The sequence below is a fragment of the Mustela nigripes genome, chromosome 5 (genome assembly GCF_022355385.1).
Source record: "Mustela nigripes isolate SB6536 chromosome 5, MUSNIG.SB6536, whole genome shotgun sequence".
Classification (NCBI taxonomy): domain Eukaryota; kingdom Metazoa; phylum Chordata; class Mammalia; order Carnivora; family Mustelidae; genus Mustela; species Mustela nigripes.
Genome location: NC_081561.1, coordinates 79,994,928 through 80,003,673, shown reverse-complemented (window position 1 = coordinate 80,003,673; position 8,746 = coordinate 79,994,928). Strand labels below are relative to the sequence as shown.

Genomic DNA, 8,746 nt, shown 5'->3' with positions numbered 1-8,746 from the left:
AAGTAGGCATTATTATTCATCTTCCCTAAACTGAGGAAATCCCTTTAAGGGGACTATGTAACTTGCTAAGTCCCATAGCTGGCAAATGGCAGAGTTAGGATCAAACTGAGATCTGTTTCTAATTCACACCTGTCCATACACTTTCCACCATCATGCTGCTTGGAGAATGCAGGTGATGATACACAAAATTTTTAAAATGCAGTATGGGAGGGGTATCTACATACCTGTCTATTTATCTATCCATCCATCCATCCATCCATTCTTCTATCGTCCCTCTATAGATATATAGATATTTATGTATCTTTCAGCCTTTCCAATTGGTCCAACTAGTAGAGTTTGTAGTGCAGATTGCTCATCAAAATATCCTAGTAATTACAAAATTGTTGAGTTTTAGAAATTATGGCCATCATAATTTGACAATGGCCATCACTAGAAAAATAATATATTTATATGAACCATTATTTCATATCAACTCTTAAAAAGTTCTTCATAGGAAGACTTCTGTCATCAATGATACTGTTCATAGTATTGAGTGACACTTCTTTCAGCTTGTGGTAAAGCAACATTAATCACATTTACAAATGCTAGCCTTTAAGGTAGTGTTTGAGAATTTTATAATCTCTGGATCTCTCTCTCTCTTTTTTTTTTAAAGATTTTATTTATTTATTTGGCGGACAGAGATAACAAGTAGGCAGAGAGGCAGGCAGAGAGAGGAGGAAGAGAGCCCGATGCGGGGCTGGATCCCAGGACCCTGAGATCATGACCTGAGCCAAAGGCAGAGGCTTTAACCCACTCAGCCACCCAGGTGCCCCTCTGGATCTCTTTTTGACTATGCTGATTATCAGATTTAAATAATCTTCCTGAATTTGTTATTTCAAGCATCAACTCTCATATTCTTTAATTCTCTGTGGTATTTAATTCATATTTGAAACTGGGGATTTAAAAGGATTTACTTGAATTATATGTTATTACATCATTCTGAGAGTGAAATGTCAATTTAGAACATTCAGGAATTTTTGTAGTATTTGGGATAAAACTCCAGACTTTTTACACTGGTACTTTTCCCAAAATTCAATAAACATATTTTACAATGAAGCCATTTATCCTGAGCTCTGACCATAAAGTTTGATAAGTCATTTCATATATATTATTCCACCTTCACTTTCATGAGACCCACGAAAACCATTAAATTATCCACAAATAGTGAATTCCATGTTTTAATTAAAATATTAAAATACTTTCATATGAAAATTGGGACAGTTGATACTGATAAATTAGTAAGTTTTCGAAAATGTGGTTTTCTCATTTCAGTGTGTGTGTGTGTGTGTGTGTGTGTGTGCGTGCCACAAGTCAACTTTGTAATGATAAATCCATAGTGTTCATTTTTTAAAGTTCTAGAAAATCTACACTTGATCTTAGCCAAAAGGCCGAGAAGCAATAAAAGTTCTAGAAAATCTAAAAATAACAGATTGTGTTCACTATGTAATTCATAGTATTAAAAACTTAAATTTTCTTTATTTGAGCCATGACATTTAACAGAAGATATCTGTCATTTTGATGGAATGTGTAAATGTGTCACAAATTCAGTTTTGAGTGATAGCATTTGGAGCATCATTTGCATCCAGTATTTGTCAAGAGTAATACTAGTCCATTTATATTTTTGTTGAAAAATTATCTTTTTTCTCATCCCAGAGATACAAATAATGTATATAATGTCTGCTGATTCTTGCAGTGTCTTAGAAGATCATCTGGGCTGTTTTAATTTTTGCATCAAATCAACCTAGGTTGAGATTCAGTATAAATCTCCTTTTTTCTTTGTTCTGTTGTGCATTTAGAAGAGCAGTCTTCTGTTCATCAGGAAAGTTATAAACTTATCCAAAATATCTTGCCTCTCATTCTAAGGTTTGTTAAAAAATATTCATGTGAATTTATATGTTTGAAAACACTGCACACTTGAGACCTACACAAGAATTACAAGATGCTTATTATGTATGACCTATAAAATTGACAGTAACCAAAGGAAAAAGTAAACCATGTAGCAGCAGCAGCAAGGGACACCTGGGTACCTCAGTCTGTTGGGGGTCTGCCTTCTGCTCGGGTTGTGATCCCAGGGTCCAGGGATGGAGTCCCACATCGGGCTCCCTGCTTAGCAGGAAGCCTGCTTCTCCTTCTGCCTCCTCCTCCCCCTGCTTGTGCATGCTCTCTCTCTTGCTGATGAATAAATTTTAAACAAACAAACAAACAAACAAACAAACAAACTGCAGTAGCAGTAGTGTAAAGGCAGATGTGATAAATTGGCTATTCTCCTGGAGCACGGGCTTGTAAAATTGTTCAGGAAGGCCCTCGGACTGTGTGACCTCAGCTGGCTGGGTCAATGGTGTTAGAAATAGTCTCAGATTTTGGTGTGACAGGAGGCTCAAATTACAATGGTTGTTGTCACAGCCTTTAACTGTAAGCTTGAACAAATGAATTAATATTAGAATTTTTTATTATCAGCTGGTATTGTTTATTGCAGTTACTATCATATTATTCCCCAAATGCTATGGAAGCTTTCAGTATTTTAGCAGCTGGTACCACCATATGGATTTGCACTGGTTGATAATCCATATTGAGACTCAAGTTCTTGAGGCTCTGAATTAACTTATTAAATTTACTTTCCTGTTTCTTCTTGTACACCTGACCTGTCGCCAAACTGAGCCCTTTGTTCTGCTCAGACACCTCTATTTTCTCCCTTCTAGATTCTACTCCTGGTTTTCTCTCCACTTCAAATGTCTCGCTCCTATATCCTTTGCCAGTTGAATTCTTTCTTTTTTCCATTATAATTTTTTTAATTAATTTATTTTTTATTTATTTTCAGCATAACATTATTTTCATTATTTTTGCACCACACCCAGTGCTCCATGCAATCCGTGCCCTCTATAATACCCACCACCTGGTACCCCAACCTCCCACCCTGTCCCTGCCACTTCAAACCCCTCAGATTGTTTTTCAGAGTCCATAGTCTCTCATGGTTCACCTCCCCTTCCAATTTCCCCCAACTCCCTTCTCCTCACTATCTCCCCATGTCCTCCATGCTATTTGTTATGCTCCACAAATAAGTGAAACCATATGATAATTGACTCTCTCTGCTTGACTTATTTCACTCAGCATAATCTCTTCCAGTCCCATCCATGTTGATACAAAAGTTGGGTATTCATCCTTTCTGTTGGAGGCATAATACTCCATAGTGTATACGGACCACATCTTCCTTATCCATTCAATTGCACTACTGGGTATTTACCCCAAAGATACAGATGTAGTGAAAAGAAGTACCCCAATGTTTATAGCAGCAATGGCCATGGTCGCTAAACTGCAGAAAGAACCAAGATGCCCTTCAACGGACGAATGGATAAGGAAGACGTGGTCCATTTTCCATTATAATTTGACTCAAATGTTATTTGTCTGTTTCATACCCACCAACCCATCCATCCACCTGTGTACCTGTTATTTTATGCTGTTTACTATGTACTAGGTACTGTCACAGAGAAAAACACAGTGATGCCACATGTTATATCATATTTTTATATAAACCCACTTCAACCCAACCCAACGAAGTTTCTCTGTCGTTAGAAGAACTTACGGAATATTATACATCTTACCTTATGTTATGGCTCGTTTTGAAGTTGGTGGTTTAGTCTATACGCTACTGCAGGCAGAGATGTTTTGCACTTGTTTTTAATGTCTTATACCACCTGGAATATCACCCTGCACAAAATGTTCAGTTAAGAAATATCTGCTCAAAACGGAATTAAAAAGGATAAAACGTATGTAAACATTTTCTTCAAACCCTCTGCTCTTAAAATGCTCTTGTAATTTACCATCCATTCTTTCTAGAAAGTTGTTTCTCAGGTAACTTTTAAAAAACATTCATATGTGTTATGTGTAATATATATGTATATTTACCTGACCTAAATGTTATATAACAAGGTCAGTTCAAACCTTCTCTGTGGTGTCGCTTGTGTTATTCCTTATCATCTTATGGTCACGTCGCTCTTCATGCTCAAACTTCAGCTGAGAGAGCTTCTGTGACTGACAGAGCTTCTGTGCAAGCCTGTAACACAGTTCATGGAACAGGTGAAGGGCTCACACTCGTTAATATGTATATTAAATTTAGATTATCAGATACTAAAATAAAACCTGAAATTATCCATAGACAGAGGATTTGAAAGCATAATAGCTTGTTCAAAAAATAATTCTTTTTTTGGAGTAACAAAAATAGGACATAAAAACCTGGGGTGTATTTTATCACTGGATAAGCAATGTTAGGGTCACCAATATATGACTAATAATACATAAAAAGATTTAATGAACACAGTGATAAAAAAATGGATTTGGCCAGTTAGGGTTTTTGTAATACTAATAGAAAAATAGGAGTAGGCCAAAAAAACACAAAAGGCCTTTTCCTAAAAGTCCTAGTTAGCCATGGTAAGTACTAGGAGTGTGGGAAATCCATGAAGCTGATACTAGTCAGAATATTAAGAAAATATTACAGTCCAGGGTCTGATTGTGTAAAGAAAGTTTAAAATAAAATGAGAGGATTTGACTCTAAGGATGTCATTGGCTTTAGTGATAGCAGGGGAAGCATGCACGTGAATGTCAGATTGTGTGGAACATAGAAATGAATCAGAGAAACACACATTACAACAGAGGGGGAGTAACATGTTGCCAGTCTAGGACTATGAAATGGAAATGAGAAATAGGATAGAAATACGATCAAAGTCAGCTATATGTAGCATATAGAACCATATGAGAGATTTTTAAAGTTCTATTTATGATTCCCCAACTTAAATGGTTGAGATAAAAAATAAATGAGAAAGAAAACTTCAACTTTGCATGGGTATTTCCTAAATGCAGAGTATTTTTTATGTTCCTTTCTTAGGAAAGATAAGCACACACATAATTATATACTTAGCTTTTATATGAGTATATATTGATTTAAAAAGTACTTAGAGTTAAAAATGGCTTTGCAAGGCAGTGAGAGGCTAGCCAGAGAAATATTTTGATCTGTTCCCTAAAGTAAATGTCAGCTCGGGTCCTATCTATCAAGACCTACATAAGATTGCTTCACACCCTCATTCATTCCGTTCCATGTGCTAGTCCTGATTCCCTCCTGGTGGTCACATCCTGTTCTGATCCCAAGCTTCTGCCAAAGACATTCAGTTTATTTGCTGTCCTGTTATGTATCTCACGAACAGGTAAAATCCTCAGACTTTCCATAATTTCTACATAAGCAAAATAAACCCTTGACACCCCAACCACTATAGGGGGTAACACATTTTGCTGATGATTTTAAGAACAAAAAGAAAGTGTTTATACCTTAGTAGTGTCAACAGCTTCTGGTTGAACTTGAGACATCTTTCTTGACAGCAGTCTTTCATCTCTGATGCCTATGAACATTTATCCATGTTTCCAAAATGGTTCCTGAAAATAAAGAGAAAGCATATGCAAAGTCCATGGGAGAAGCCCAAGAGCTATTGTTTCATGTGCTCCACTGGCAATCTTACCATGAGTTAAATGTAGAAGATTGGTCTGAACAGAGCATGTTTTTAAAGCTCTGCAAACCGCAACCCCCCCCCACCCCCGATTTTTAAGCATCTAGAAGTCAGTACATTTTACAATGCAATGGCATTAGCAAACAGTTTTACTTATAACGACAGAGAAAATATATACAAATTATGAGTGGAAAGAAATAAAATTATATATCATTCCATGCCATTTTACAGGTTGAAAAAAACTGAAAAGCAGAAAGGAAAAGAATGAGTAATGAGAGCTTTGTTAAATCGCAGAACTTTGGGAGTCAAAAGAAAGGGCTTTTTTTTCCTCCATCTCTTTCCTTGTAGGCCTCCTACAAACACATTTCCCAGTGCTCCCTCCCTGGCCCACTCCTGAGCACACAGGTTGCCAGATCTGACACAAATTAAGTCCCTGTTTCAAGATAATTGTTTCAGAGATTATTTGATGTAGGGAATACTAATCGCTTAAAGTATTTTTTAAAAAATGGCTTTTGGGGGGCACCTGACTGACTCTGTAACATGTCTGACTCTTGATCATGAGTTTGAGCCCCACACTGGGTATACAGATTACTTTAAAAAATTAAAAGAAGGAGCACCTGGGTGGCTCAGGGGGTTAAAGCCTCTGCCTTCAGCTCAGGTCATGATCCCAGGGTCCTGGGATTGAGCCCTGCATTGGGCTTTCCGTTCGATAGGGAGCCTGCTTCTCTCTCTCTCTGCCTGCCTCTCTGCCTACTTGTGATCTCTGTCAAATAAATAAAATCTTAAAAAAAAAATCCATCTTTGTATTAAAAAAAATTAAAAGAAGTTGTTTCTTTAAAAAATGGGGTTTTTTAATTTACTAATTTAAAAAATCAGAAATGTCATTTTGAGGTTTTTTTCCCATTTTAAAAATTTTATTTCTTTTCAGTGCTCCAGCATTCATTGTTTATGTACCACACCCAGCGCTCCATGTAATATGTACCCTCCATAATACCCACCACCAGGCTCACACCTTCCCCCCAACCAAACACCCTCAGTTTGTCTCTCAGAGTCCACAGTTTCTCATGGTTCGTCTCCCCCTCTGATTTCCACCCCCTTCACTTTTCCCTTCCTTCTCCTAATGTCCTCTATGTTATTCCTTGTGCTCCACATGTAAGTCCATATGATAATTGAATTTCTCTGCTTGACTTATTTCACTCAGCATAATCTCTTCCAGTCCCCTCCATGGTGTAGCAAAAGTTGTAGCAAAAATTTCTGATGGAGGCATAATACTCCATAGTGTATATGGACCACATCTTCTTTATCTATTCGTCCACTGAAGGGCATCTTGGTTCTTTCCACAGTTTGGTGACTGTGGCCATTGCTGCTGTGAACATTAGGGTACTTCTTTTCATTACATCACTATCTTTGGGGTAAATACCCAGTAGTGCAATTGCAGGGTCATAGGGAAAGGGGAAAGGCTCCCTTTTAATTTCTTAAGGAATCTCCACACTGTTTTCCAAAGTGGCTGCACCACCTTGCATTCCCACCAACAGTATAAGAGCGTTCCCCTTTCTCCACATCCTCTCCAACACGTGTTGTTTACTGTCTTGTTAATTTTGGCCATTCTAACTGGTGTAAGGTGGTATCTTAATGTGTATGGTTTTTTTCCCCTCGATGTGGTTTTGATTTGAATTTCCCTGATGGCTAATGATGATGAACATTTTTTCATGTGTCTGATATCCATTTGTATGTCTTCTTTGGAGAAGTGTCTGTTCATGTCTTCTGCCCATTTTTTGACATGATTATCTGTTTTTTGTGTGTTGAGTTTGAGGAGTTCTTTATAGATCTTGGATATCAACCTTTTGTCTGTAGTGTCATTTGCGAATGTCTTCTCCCATTCTGTGTGTTGCCTCTTTTTTTTTCTGTTTTCTTTGCTGTGCAGAAGTTTTTATCTTGATAAGTCCCAAAAATTCATTTTCACTTTTGTCTCTTTTGCCTTTGGAGACATATCTTGAAAGAAGTTGCTGTGGCTGCCTATGTTCTCCTCTAGGAGTTTGATAGATTTCCTGCCTCACATTGAGGTTTTTTACCCATTTTGAGTTTAATCTTTGTGTGTGGTGTAAGAGAGTGGTCGAGTTTCATTCTTCTACATGTAGCTGCCCAATTTTCCCATCACCATTTATTAAAGAGACTGTCTTTTTTCCACTGTATATTTTTTCCTGCTTTGTCGAAGATTATTTGACCATAGAGTTGAGGGTCCATATCTGGGCTCTCTACTCTGTTCCATTGGTCTATGTGTCTGGTTTTGTGCCAGTACTGTGCTGTCTTGGTGATCACAGCTTTGTAGTAAAGCTTGAAATCAGTCAACGTGATGCCCCCAGTTTTGTTTTTCTTTTTTCAGCATCTCCTTAGCAATTCAGGGCCTCTTCTGGTTCCATACAAATTTTAGGATTGTTTGTTCCAGCTCTTTGAAAAATGCTGGTGGAATTTTGATCAGGATGGCATTGAAAGTATAGGTTGCTCTAGGCAGTATAGACATTTTAACAATGTTTATTTTTCCGATCCATGAGCATGGAATGGTCTTCCATCTTTTTGTGTCTTCTTCAGTTTCTTTCAGGAGTGTTCTGTAGTTCCTCAAGTACAGATCCTTTACCTCTTTAGCTAGGTTTATTCCTAGGTATCTTAGTGCTGTAGTAAATGGAATCAATTCTCTATTTTCCCTTTCTATATTTTCATTGTTAGTGTTTAAGAAAGCATCTGATTTGAGGCTTTTTAAACTGATAAGAACATATACTACACTTGATCTTAGCCAAAAGGCCGAGAAGCAATGATTTGAGGCTTTTTAAATCAGGAGATTGGACTAGGATTTCTCATTAATCATAGTAAGCTTCTCTAAATGAGCCCTGTTGTCCAGATGTTAAAGACCTAAACAAGTTTGCCAAACTTACTGTAGTAATCACTTATCAATAAATGTAAGTCATTATGCTGTATACCTTAAACTTATTCAGTGCCGTATGTCAATTATATTTCAATAAAGCTGACAGAAGGAAAAAAAAACCTACACAAAAAAGAGGGTATTGGAAGAACCCTTGGTTCTTCTATTAAAACAAAAAACAAAAAACAAAACAAACAAAAAAACCCAAAACTAAAACAAAACAAAAAAACAAAACAAAACCCCAATAAACAAATAGATAAGCACCAGTACTATACTTTTTAGTAATTTCCATTAACCA

The 8,746-nt window shown here is 37.0% G+C and overlaps 1 pseudogene; it reads right to left on the bottom strand.

Moving 5' to 3' along the window:
• Positions 1-8,210: 8,210 nt before the first annotated feature.
• LOC132018911 (U2 spliceosomal RNA) lies at positions 8,211-8,342 on the bottom strand (annotated as a pseudogene).
• Positions 8,343-8,746: the final 404 nt, after the last annotated feature.